Genomic DNA, 13701 nt, shown 5'->3' on the forward strand with positions numbered 1-13701 from the left:
TTTTTGGAAAAAGACTGCCATATAAATTTTATGAACCCCAATTCCTATTTCTCTATTTTTTAGTCATCCAACATTACCTTCCACTCCCCCAAAAGCAATGCATTTGGGATCACTTACACAATACAAGCATCTCCAGTTTTAACCACGAGGCTTCTTCATTTGGAAATGCTCAATTCAGACGTGACAGGCTACTTGCTGCCCGGCTTGTAGCTCATCTCTCCTGGCCCCTAGGGCTTGGTCGTGCACCCTCAGGAACAGCTCTGTCCTCTGCTCTGCACCTCGTCCACAACCCACACATCCCTGGGGGCTCAGCTCAGCTCTTACAAAAGGTGTAGGTTTCCTCTTACGCTCCAGGGTTTCACTCTGTTTAGAAAAAGCCCTATTCCCCACGTTTCGATGTGGACAATCAAAAGGATATAATTATCTCCCTGTCCCTAAGTATCTTAAAAGATATAGTTACACTTCATGGGATGGGATTTCAGGTACATCCACAAGGGAAGAAACTGACTTAGGGAACCTTTTCAAGTTAACTGCACTATCAGTTTCCTGGCACGAACAGGCTCCTCTGCCACCTCCTCCCTCCCTTCACAGTTTCCCACACGCTCCCAATCTATGACACCCAAGTCTATACCGGCCCAGCACGCACAGGCTATTTTATTCTTGACGCTAACCAAGATGTACCAGAACCATTTCTCAGAGAGAAAAATAATAGATTTTGACCATCATCCAATAGAATGACGCTTCCTCAGAGCCAATGATGCAAATAAAAGAAAGGTAGGAAACTGTCATATACTAAGTTCCAACAGAGTACTAGTAGATGTTTTGTTTTTATTACGTCTTTTAATCCTTCCAGTACTATAAGGTAGGTGTATAGGAAAACAGATACTCAGAGAAGTTGAGTAGAGCCATGATTTAAACCCAAGTTGGATTAACCCCCAAGCCCATGCTATTTCCACTACACACATCCCCCCCATCCCTTCCTATTTTTTTCCTTATTATAATCTAATAACCCAATGTGGGAAGTGTTATAACAGAAATGAGTCAAGCATCTTTGGCTTTATTGAGAGAAGAACAATGACCTCTGTCTGGAGAAGCTTCATGGCAGAGGTTCTATTCAGGTCAAATGTTAAAGGTTTAAGCAGAGCTGAGCAAAGAGGGAAAAGGACATTCCCAACCGAGGGTATCAAAAGGTGGGCACAAGCCAGACTGTAAAAAGACTTGTGTATCAGCCTAAAGAGTCTGGAGTTGATCCTGTAGGTAAGACCACTAAATCATCTTAATCAATAAGTGGGCGTGGCTATATTTGTGGCTGTAACTTGGAAAGACCCCACTGACAGCAGGAGGGAAGACTGCTGGTGGGAATGGCTGGAGTCAAGGAGGTAGGGCTTCAATAGAATAGGTGAGAGGACCCAAACTCATACAGCAGTGGTGTATATAAAGTGACAAATTCAAAAGTTTATGAAGTGGAATTGACAGGACTTGGTGGTTGACTGGAAGGAAAAGATAAGGAAGTGGAAAGTCAAAAGGAGGATGTGTTTTCTACTCTGCATTAGTGGGTGACATCATTAGAGGAAACACAAAGGTCAAGTAGGAATTTCTTGCCCTTATGTTTATGGAAAGCCCAATCTGTCGGCGAGACGAGAGATTCCTCCTCTGAAAAGGACACCCCGGAGGACACACCCTGAAAACACAGCCCTCTGCCATCCACCCTAGGAGGAAGCCTAGTGTCATAAGGAATACATGGCCGTTTGCTCTGGACTCACCAGCACTGAATGTGTTCCCATGAACCCAGAGACCTCAGCCTGGCATGGCAAGAAGCTTCATAGATTCGCTGACCTCTTTAAAAGACTTGATTTTTTTCTGCCTCTGCTTTCTATTTTTAGTTAGAGATCTTCTCTGAAGGGCTTAAATCAGAGCTTACGGCTTGGTCCAAATATTTATGGAACCTCTGAAAGCAGGCTTATGCTCGTGGCAAGTAGGGTAGTAAAATGTTCCAAGGAACTAGTTTTAGCTAAGCTAGTGTTAAGGCTTGAATGGACATTATCTCCTGGTGGATTATTTTTTATCTCCTTGGCTCTCCTGGAAACCCACCACGGTAGAAAGCCACTGTCTGCCTTCATGATACTACCTGCTCAAGTCAGTCTCAATCAGAGACTGTGCCGTCCACTTCCTAACCGTTTCACAGTCACTTCTCCAAAGAACAATGTTATCAACCATAATATCCGTCTTCTTGCTCTGTCCTCCTTGCTTTGTATTGACTCCATGCCAGTAAAAGAGAGCCCGTTCTGAGGTCCACTCATTCCTCAAAGTCTACTCACAGAAGCAACACACATCATAAAACCAGGGATCTCTTGTTGTGGGTCTTTCAGAAGAAAGAAAAAGGAAAGCATCTCTGGATCAGATCAAATGCTTCAGCTCAGAGGGCAAGATGAGATTCTCTGCGTCACGGCGGCCAGAGTACAGTGTTGATTTCTTTGGCTGTGTCTGGCCCATAGCAGCCTATGGAGGGCAGGCAAAAAGAAGGCGCCCACCTTTACAGACTGTAGCAAGGTTCCCTTACATACAGCTAGTCCCTGGCCAATTACAAACAGTCCTTACATCCTTTGCTCCTCACTATTACTTTGGGATTTTGCACATGAGGAAGCAGGATCAGAAGAGATGAATGGGCATCATGCAGCTATTAAGGGTTAGAGCAGAACCCAAGCCAGGGCTCCTTAGGCAACCCCTCTGCTCTACAGCGTGCTGGCTCACACATCCAAAGTGGCATAAGAAAAGCAGATACTGAACATCACTATTCACAAGATTCCTATATTCAGGCCAGCATTTATTTAACAGCCATCATTTACTCCCATTCAGAAAATAGTTGCTGCATCAAAGGTATATCTATATATATTCAATATATATTTATATATAGTACATATTTTATATATGAAGTTATATGTAAATGTACATATAAAGAGATGTATACTATATACACATACACCCACACTTAGTGTGAACCATATATATATATATATATATTTATATTTAACTGTGCACACACTAAATAAAAACATGGGTCAATTCCTCTATAAGTGAGACAAATGTCTCTAATTGTGACTAAAAATATAGAAAAAAATAACCCCAAAATTTTTGATTACATAAAAGTAAAATTTTTGGTATGGAAAAACATGCCATAAGCAATGTTAAAAAAGAGAATACGGAAAAAAAAAAAAGAGAATACGGGAAAAAATATTTGCCACTTACATCACAGACAAGTGATTAATATACCTAGCATGTAAAAAGCTGTAGACAGAGAAGAAAAACGAGAACAACAATATAGAAAAACGGACCAGATATGAACAGACAGTTCACAGAAAAAAATGCAACTGGGTCTTAAAACAGGAAAAAAAAAATGTTCTACCTTGCTCATAGTAAGATAAATGCACATTAAACTTACGGTGCAGTATCATATCCAATACCAAAATGGAAAAAAAATCCAAAAATTGGACTACATACTCTATTATCAAGTATATGGGGAAGCAAACACTTTCACAGACTGGGAATACAAATGAAAGGGAATCTTATGAAGGGGAATTTGGACATATCTAGCAAAACTGCCCACAAAATAGGAGAAAATATTTGCAAATCATATATCTGATAGGGGTCTAGTATCCAGAATAGGATTTTAAAAAAAACCTCTTACAACTCAACAGTAAAAAGACAAATGGGCAAAGGATTTTCTAGACATTTCTCCAAAGATATATAAATGACCAAAAAGTACACGAAAAGATGGGCTTCCCTGGTGGCGCAGTGGTTGAGAGTCCGCCTGCCGATGCAGGGGACGTGGGTTCGTGCCCCGGTCCGCGAAGATCCCGCATGCCGCGGAGCGGCTGGGCCCGGGAGCCGTGGGCCGTGGCTGCTGGGTCTGCATGTCCGGAGCCTGTGCTCCGCAGCGGGTGAGGCCGCAACAGTGAGAGGCCCGCGTACCGCAAAAAAAAAAAGTACATGAAAAGGTGCTCAATATCATTAGTCATTAGGAAAATACAAGTCAAAATCACAATGAAATACCACTTCACACTACTAGGATGGTTATAATCAAAAAGTAATAATAATACAATATTGTATTGTGTTATAATACAATAACTGTTCGTGAGGATGTGGAGAAATTGGAAGCCTCAAGCATTCTGGGTAGCCGTTTTGGAAAACAGTGAAAGAATGATCGAATTAAAATCTCACCATTTTGCAACTCATAATGAAATAACGGATCTGGGCAATGATCATAAATGGCTGCTAAAACCCAGATAAAAAGATGATGGGGAGCTTCCTAACTGGTAGATCAGAGGACCAATACCTGAACCCGCTGATCAAGCCTGGTGTAACAATAAGAGACAACAAGATAGGATGTGCCTCCTGATGGAAATATATACACAATTCTGAACTATACCAGCCCCCAAAACGTCAGACCTGAATTTGATCTAACCTCTAGATCTAACAATTGAAGTAAAATAGAGACTTCAGAGCAACATGTTCAAAGACACTATAGGGATGCAATCAGCAAAAACCAGACTGTGGGAAATTATACAGGACAAATGACATGGATCAAACACATGACATATCAAATAATCCAGCATGTGGCTCTGTATGGATACTGACTTGAGCTAGCCAAATGCTTTTAAAAATACATATGAAGGGCTTCCCTGGTGGCGCAGTGTTTGGGAGTCCGCCTGCCGATGCAGAGGACACGGGTTCGTGCCCCGGTCCGGGAAGATCCCACATGCCACGGAGCGTCTGGGCCCGTGAGCCATGGCCGCGGAGCCTGCGCGTCCGGAGCCCGTGCTCCGCAACGGGAAAGGCCGCGGCAGTGAGAGGCCCGCGTACCGGAAAAAAAAAAAAAAAACATATGAAAATCAGGGACATATGAATGCTAAACTAGACACTTGATGACATAAAATAATAACTGTCAGTTTTTCAATGTGCTAATGGTATTGTAGTTATGCTCTCAAAAAGAATCTTTATCTTTTGGAAATATACACTAAGATCTATGGATAAAATTATACTACATTTAGGATTCATTTCAAAATAATCCATTGATGTGGGGTTGGGGGGGACAGGGTGGAGGCACTGTCATACAAGATGGCCATGAATTAATAATTACGACAATCGTTGCAGCTGAGTGATGGGCACAGAGGAGGTTAATGCATTATTCTATTTTTGTACATGTTAAAATTCTCCATCAACAATGTTTTGAGAAAAATTTACTAAGCACCTTTTTGAGCCATGCGCTGTGGTAAATGCTTTCATATACACTATTGTGCACCTTTTAACTACCAGAATCTCAAGCAGTACCTCAGTGTAAGTATCCCTGAATGACTGAATCATTTCATTTAATTCTCCCACAGTCCTAAGGGGTAGATCCTATACCCCATGTTGCAAACAGGGAAATCTGAGGCTCATAGTTTAGCCAACATTATACAGCTTTTACAGGGCAAACTCTTTCCAGTATGCCTCAAATATGAGTATTTAATTTTTTTTAAGTGGGAGGAAGGAGGGACTGGTTGATCTTCAATTTTACATATTTTATCAGTCATCCTCATTAATGAATGCTAGATTCTTTGGTAGGAGATTTGGTACTAGCATGCCAAGGACACATGTGGTCTCAAATCAGGCACATCTGTGGGTCCCAAAGGCATCTGGCCGCAAGGTAGGAAAATCAAATGCTATTTTCATTCTCTTCCCCAAGAAGAGCTTCGGTTCATTGTATCAATCCTCCTGCCTGCTATCAACCCAAATCACTCATGGTGAGAACACCATATACTGTATGTGGCCACCTTGTTCCTCTTGGTATTTGTAAGACTGAAAAGAAAGAACAGATGTCAAAAATCCAAGATATTCTCTGGCAGCTTAAAAGAAAACCCACATTGATCCACTTCTCTCCAAGTGGCACCCATAAAGCCTTTCCAAAGCCATTAACCTCTTACCGCTCTCTTTGCCTCATGCTTTCAAAATCATTTTAAAAATACTCTCAGAACTGTGCCTTTTCAAGGGTGAGACATATACATGCACACGTGTGCGTGAGTGGCTTTGATAATGCACTTGATTTGCTCAGAAAAGTAACAAAAGCAAAACAAATACAAGCCACTTGTACTTGCTTTATTGGGCAGAACCACTTTTTAAAATCAATTCCATAAAAGTAAACAGAAAACCTTGATTCTTTTTTCCTTCCCACTTGTCCAAAATCTACATTAGTCCTATCATGAAATCCAAAAAAAAAGGGGGGGGCATTTTTCTGCATTAATGCTGCCATCTTTTTGGAACGTTCTTCTGAAAGAGCTGTATTTCATTCTATTAAATTTAAAAGAAAAATAATTTATGTTTTTAAAAAGGGTAGGTCATACTAAATTGTATTTCTGGCCATGCCATATGAGAATATTCCAAGTAAAACTAAACAAATGTAAACAGACTTGAAAATCTAAATTCAATCCACACCCAAGTATTGAGCATCCTCTCACCAGGAACCTTCCCTGGTGATGATTTTCTCCTACAGCAAGCTCCCCGTGCAGTGGGGTGGGTAACGTGTAAGGAAAAGAAAATCAGAAGTCAATGTGGGGCCACAGAGGAGCAGAGAGTATAATGAAATGTCAGTGGCATTGCACGGTCCACCCTGACTGTGAATTTGGAAATGGAAATGCTAGTGGTCCTTGATTCAGGCCTTTGTGAATCAGAGCGTTTTTACAGCAGCTAAAATAGCACAATCCTGAGAAAGAAACAGCTGTTTATGAGACATTTAGGAGGACACGTCCAGAGCCAGAGTACAGGACACACAAAACTTCAAAGAGCTTGCTGGATTTAAGTCTTTGTTTCCAGAGATCAGCATTTCCTGGGCCTCCTGAGCCTTCTACATGGAGACAATCCCCCCAGTAGCCTTCCAAACGGTTCTTCCCAGCCCAGTGAGGAAGCCTGGATATAATGTGTGATTCCCACTGTCCAAATAAACGGCAAGGAAACGCCCTTCTGGTCTATTCCACATCTGACATGTTCCAACAGCATTAAGTGCAGCTGACAACACACCAGTGGCATAGGTCCCAGGTCGCCCTAATTCAGAACATTCATCACCTAAACCCGACTTTTAAATGTTGAATTGAAAGAAATGAACCCACCAGGTCCCCTTATCTGTGCTGAACTATAGAAGCAACGAAAGAATAGAGAAAAACGTCAAGATTTTGAAAACTTGTGCTTGAGTTGCCACTCCCCAGCTACATGACCTTGGGTGGGAGATTCTTGATCGACAAAAGATGATGTACACGCCTTGATGATACAATAACAAATGCAAACGTCTTTTGAAAACACAAAGCATAAGACACATGTAAAACCTTATTCCAAAAATAAGACATTAAGGTAACAGTATCCCTACCTCCCCTTTCCTGCCCCTACTTACTCCCTTCCCTCTCTTGCCCCCTCCACCTGGACCAGTCATATTAGAGTGGTACTTATTCCCTCTGGACTCTATTTAGTGTGGCCAATCCCCTCTGGAAACTCCAGGGAGCCCTGTAATCCACGCAGCTCATCTCCAAGCAGGAAGGCTGCTCGGAGGGCTGATTCCGTGAGACAAAAAGCCAGAAATCTCTCCTATTTGTAAAAAGCAAAGAACCCCAGGTGAAAGATTTTCAACCAGAAACAGGAAAAATGTGGACTTTGCCCCAAGAGGGGAGCCTTAACTCTGCAGTAGCTCCATCTGAGTCACAGCTCCACCTGAGTCATGTTACATGGAGGGACGCACATACAAACGGCTGTCAGAGTGACATTCTGGTGTCCAGAAGAGGGAGTACTGGAGCATTTGAACGCACCTACGCCAAATTAATAGTTCACCCCTGCCCCTACTTGCCGGCTCTGCTCACCTTTTCCCACAGCCCTGCAGGTGCATTTTTATTTGAGCCCCTACCACAAGGGATTATAGTGTTTTTACAGTTCTCTATCCTCCACAAGTCTGACCACGGCTGTCACTAGACTCCAAGCTCTTCTGCAGAGGGGACCATGTCTCGTCATCTCCACAGCCCCTTATGCTAATTGCTGTCCACCGTCTAGCGAAAGACACTTTTATCTGGAAGAATTAGCAAAAACTATCACTGTTTTTGTGAAAGGATCTAGATCAGGCATGGTGAAATGAAATGCTTCCAGTGGCCAAACAAGTAAGTTACACAAGTGAAGTGGTCAGGCTGGGGACTGTGGTGAACCACCCATGCTTGTCTAAGTGGCAAAGGCTACTCAGCACCAGAGTCCTTTGTGGGAACAGAGGGCCAGTCCAGGTGTATCTTACAGTGTTCCCGGAAAACCCAGAAATCCTGCTTTTTACGTGGTATATCTCAACTGTAATTAGAATTGATCCAAAAAGTTTTTAACATTATGTGGCTCAAACAAAAATGTACCCCCGGGCCAGGCACTGCCAATAAGCCCTCAATCTGTGACCTGAGTGATATTCTTACCAACCCCAGGTCTACGCACCGATTTCAAGCCAGACTGACTCAAATGGACACAAATGGAACCTTGTCACAATAACAGTAGTGTCACTCCCTCAAGTCTGAACTACAAACAACAAAAGGGGGTGAGCCACAAAGACGACAGAATCTTCCATAGTTGACCTGCCATGTCCCCCAGGACGACTGCAGCCCCATCCTTCCAGGCTGGCACTCTCCCTTCCTCCCTTAGTCATCTGCCCCAACTGCCCAGTGGATTTTACAGTCGGAAGAGTCTCCCTGATGTCTGACTTTCATTTCTGTCACTGCACTGTAAGGTTTGTTCTCCCCTTCCTCTGATAAGTAATGGTGTCAGAGAAAACGTCAGAGAGGCAGCGCTTACCCTTGTGGTGTTGATGTCACACACTCTGCCCTCATCCTGCCTGGTGGAATGTCCATCGTCATCCAAGAAGCTCCGCCCTTCTTCCTTCACTGGAAAGTGTGGTGCACAGAGGCATTTAGTGGCCAAAAAGAAGAGAAGAATCCTGTTCTCTGGTTGTACTGGCCAAGGCAGTCGCTGGGAAATCACTCTCACCTGCAGAAGAAAGCATGAGTCAAGTTGTAACTCCAAGGGGAAAACACATACAAGAAGTTTTATCTCAAACTCATTGTTCTGGGTGTTTTACTGATTAGACCCATATCTTAGAGCCCTATCTAACTCTCAGGGACCCGTCACTCCCACTGGACACGTGGCTACAGAGACATCAGGAAGGGATTCACAACCACTTTCAGGCCCCAGGACTCTCAGACCTTGACTGGAGGGGACACGTGGGACATCTCCACTGACCCCAAGGCCGAGAAAATATCCAAGGATAAAACGAGGCACTAGAATTAGGACTGCAGTCACCTCCCACGCAGCTTCTTCTAGGAGCATTATTTTAGCTAATTCATAATATTAGCTAATTCATCAAGGATATACTTATAAACCTCTAAATGAGTACCTTTAATCCACATTAGAGACCAAGTTCTGAGTGTGACTGTGCTGACAGAATGAATACTGCCGCTCTAATTTGAAATCAATAGGTTTCGAAGGCTGGCCAAATTCCATTTTGCTTCATTTGGCCATTGTCATATTTCACAGACCAGAAATGACTACAGGTGTTAGATCAAAGTTCTCTAGTTGTGTGTGTGTGTGTGTGTGTGTGTGTGATGTATGGGGGAGAATTAAGTTTGTATCAAAACAAATATAAGGACAAATTTCAATTTTTCGCTCTGAAGAAAGTTAAAGAAAGTAAAAAAAAACCTTCAATTCCCAACAAGGTAAGCCTTGCCTCCCGGTGGCGCATTCTCATAGATTTATACTAGTATCTAAGCATCTATCCATTGATTTTCACGTTTTCCAATCAATGCTAGGTTCAAAGGGGAGGAGGAGAAGATAAAGAAGAAAAGATTGATTCTGAGCTGCAGAAAGAACTGAAGGCAGTGCCTCCAGCTATGTCAGTTATTACAAACTTTCATTATAGTTGAAGCCCTGCCCAGCCTTATCCAGGGCACTGGGATCACAAGACGCAGTGCCTGCCCTCAACCCTACCCCGGGAGCCCACAGACCCCAAACCAAACAACAAACAAGTGGAGGGGGCCTACCGACACCCAGGGGGCTTTGAGAGGGAGCAAAGCAGGAACGGTTTCCAAGCCGGTCCCAACAGTGGCCAGAGCAACCCTCCAGTGAATTTCCAGCACTAATAGAGATGATAATGAGGAAGGATCCGGAGAAAACTGCAGCATTACCCAAACTGAACTTCTGAGATGGGACACGTGGCAAAAGAGGGAGAGAAATCTCAACAGGGATAAATAAGATCAATTCAGGAGCTAACACCCTCCTCCCCCTTCCTCTTCTTTCTCCTCCACAGACTCCCAGCAGCACCTCAGAGGGTTCGCCCCGGACGTTTGTGTTTCACTTGAAATGCAGAAATGTGCCTTTTTTAAAGGATACAGCACATATATATAGGCTTCCTTCCCTTAGCAGACGCCTTTCCAAATGTAGCACATTTTAAAGACAGGTAAGATTAATCTGGCTAGGAGATAATTAATTAACTGCAAGCAGCTTTGATATGACTATATTAATTACTGAAGACAAAAATTAACAAAGTCCTTAGGCTATTCAGCACTTCTAAGAAACCCCAGCACTGCTGGGCACTGGCTCATCACCCAGAAGGACGGGGCTGGCCCAGGGACAGACTGTGAGGTTAGCGAAATATATCTTTTTTACAAAAACTGATGCCCAGTGGGCATGAATGTCTGATGCACGAATAACATCCCAGGCTGTCTTTTTCTCTCTCCTTCCCCCAAAACTCAGAATTCTTGTGCCTTCCCTCATTTCCCATCACCGTGATTTCTGTCCAAAAAACTGGATTTTTGGAAAACATGTAAAATGAGTCAGTACCTCTCTACGTGAATTTATGTCAGTTTACTCCCTGCTTAGGGCATTCACATACTAGGTGTGACCTCGCCACGTAAAATGGTAACTAGCATTTTCCCAGTCCCTACAACACACCAGGAACCTTCCCGAGTGTTTCACACACATCCCCTCCCTCCTCAACCACCGTAAGGGGTAAGTGCTGACATTCCCATTTTATAGGTGGGACACTGAGGCTCAGAGAAGCTGTCTGCCCAAAGTTCCACACCTCATGAGTGCCAGAGACAGGAGTCAAGTTCAGGTAGGTCTGCCTGATTTCAATTACTGTAGAAAATCAAGGTCCTCTTTTAGTTGTTGGGGAAAGTTAAGAAAGGATTGGTAGAGGTGGCAGAACGTGGCCCAAACCAGCAGGTCTGGGGGGAAGAAAAATGTGTACATCCAACACGTTCTCTCCTTCCTGCTTGACAATCCCACCAAATGGTTCTGTTTCTCTGTGCTCCTATCGTCCGTATCAGTGTGCAACTGTCTGTGATTTAGCACTTAAGCAGGTTTCTGACTGTGCTCAATGATTCAGCAGGATCCTGGCCAAACACATCGTGCTCACTCGAGTACTGCTAGCCTCTGCATAATTCCTCTCGTCATAGGACAAAGGGAGACCCTCTGCGGCATCCTTGGACTCCCCTCTAGCCTGGCTGTATTTCTTGGTGGGTTGACTACAGCCTTCAAAAACGAACAAGATGACTGCCTCCAATACTGAGAGGGGAAAGGGTGAAGCTTAAGTGGCATATCGGACTCTTTCATCATCCTGAGGCCTGACATCCAATCTTGGAACAGAACGAGGAAAATCAAACCAACAAGCAGACAGTACACAGGAGTGATAATGATGCCCTCAGTCCCTCTCCCAGAACTCACAATCACAGAGATAAGGTCGCTCTCCCAAAATTAAACTCTAAAATCAGTGCCGGAGAGCTCAAAGCAGACACTCCAAGGGACACTGCAGCCTAGGTCTGTGTCCTCTGTACTTGCAGAGAATCCTGAGAGCACCTGTCGTGGCCCTGCTCACATTCTTCTGAAATGTTGTCACCCCAGTGCCACCCAGTAGACTGAGAAGCCTCCATTTAGGGACAGAGTCCTAATATCAATCTTCAAATGATGTTACCCAATGATGCTTGACACGTTTTTATTGAACCAATTCCTCTCCCCCAAGCCAACAAGACTAAAAAGTAAATTAATTAAAAGAAGCAATATGGATAATGAAAGGCAGTGGGTCAGCAATGGAAACAGAGGAGGAAAAGTGTCAAAGATCAACATGGGTTGCCAAGACCCATTCCAGCACTTCCTAAAGGAGAAGAGTCTTATCCTGAAGACACAGCATCTCCAACACTGATGTGATACATCTTGAGTGGAGGTTTAAGACCTCAGAGTTTCAGGTATCGCTAGATACCCCCAAATCTCCCCTTGTTCTGATTCCAGGCTCCCTGAGGCACCTGCTAGCAATTTCCTTTCCCAGGCTCCTTGCCAACAGACAGCATATAAGCTATGCAGCCAACACAAGCGTCCACTCTGTCCACCAGTTCTATTTATTAGTGGAATTTAATAAGGCAAAAAGAAGGTTATTTACTCACCTTCCTGGGGGTTTCTATTCAAGTCAGCCTCCTAGAGTTTAATCAGCTCTGGGACATCTGAAAGTGAGTTTCTGAAGTTGCAAGTCTGAGAGAGAGCTGACCCCAATCCGTGATAAGGTTACCAGGTAAATGACACCTTGGTGCACCCTCCTGGCAACCAGCTGGCTCCTCTGGAGACATCCTGACCTTGCAAACTTCTACAGCAGGGATCCTTGGCCTCAGCGCTATAGACATTTTGAGGCCAGATAATTATTTTTCCTGGGGGCCGTCCTACGCACTGTTGAGCAGCATCTCTGGCCTCTACTCTACCCACTAGATGACAGCAGTACACCTCCTCCCAACCCCCCATGGTGTGACAACCAAAATGTCTCTAGATATTGCCAAATGTCCCCTCGAGAACAAAATCATCCCCAGTGGTGAACCACTGCTAGGTTCACCACCACTGCTAGAACCACTGCTAGGTTCTCACTCAACGGGCAGAGTGAAAAAACCTCAGACACCTATCTGGGATCTGGAAGTTCAGAAAGGTCAGAATGACAGATAGTACTAATACTTCAGCGGCTGAGAAGGGCTGGGGAAATTTCCCCCAAACACTTATTCTTTTAGAATTCAGTCCTGGCATGTCTGGTATCAGACAAGCAAAACTTTGCAAATGAGGAAAGATAAAAGCAAGGTTAACCTTTTGTTGAAACTCAAAGCATGCTTCACACAACGTGAGTCGGGAGTAAAGGTTAGTGATTTTCTCTGAGAGTCTGTCTCATGTTTGCTAATGTTTTTGGTGCCAGAAAAACACACAGGGCCCGTGCACTAATATAGTTTCAAAGACGTGTAGGGGCACATCTACAGGGATGTGTGGGGCACATCTACAGGGATGTGTGGGGCACATCTACAGGGATGTGTGGGGCACATCGACAGGGATGTGTAGGGCACATCGACAGGGATGTGTAGGGCACATCGACAGGGATGTGTGGGGCACATCGACAGGGATGTGTGGGGCACATCGACAGGGATGTGTGGGGCACATCGACAGGGATGTGTGGGGCACATCTACACGGATGTGTAGGGCACATCTACAGAGATGTGTAGGGCACATCTACAGGGATGTGTGGGGCACATCTACAGGGATGTGTAGGGCACATCTACAGGGATGTGTAGGGGCACATCTACAGGGATGTGTAGGGCACATCTACAGGGATGTGTAGGGCACATCGACAGGGATGTGTGGGGC

At 44.1% G+C, this 13701-nt stretch overlaps 1 protein-coding gene across 2 annotated transcripts in view; it reads right to left on the reverse strand.

Moving 5' to 3' along the window:
• KCNS3 (potassium voltage-gated channel modifier subfamily S member 3) overlaps positions 1-13701 on the reverse strand; it is a 36132-nt gene that overhangs the window by 3827 nt on the left and 18604 nt on the right. For both annotated transcript variants that reach the window (XM_004318639.4, XM_019943280.3), the window contains exon 2: positions 8836-9027. The gene's annotated coding sequence lies outside the window, so the exon portion shown is untranslated. The remainder of the gene's footprint in view (positions 1-8835; positions 9028-13701) is intronic.

The sequence above is a fragment of the Tursiops truncatus genome, chromosome 14, assembly GCF_011762595.2.
Source record: "Tursiops truncatus isolate mTurTru1 chromosome 14, mTurTru1.mat.Y, whole genome shotgun sequence".
In the NCBI taxonomy this organism is placed as follows: domain Eukaryota; kingdom Metazoa; phylum Chordata; class Mammalia; order Artiodactyla; family Delphinidae; genus Tursiops; species Tursiops truncatus.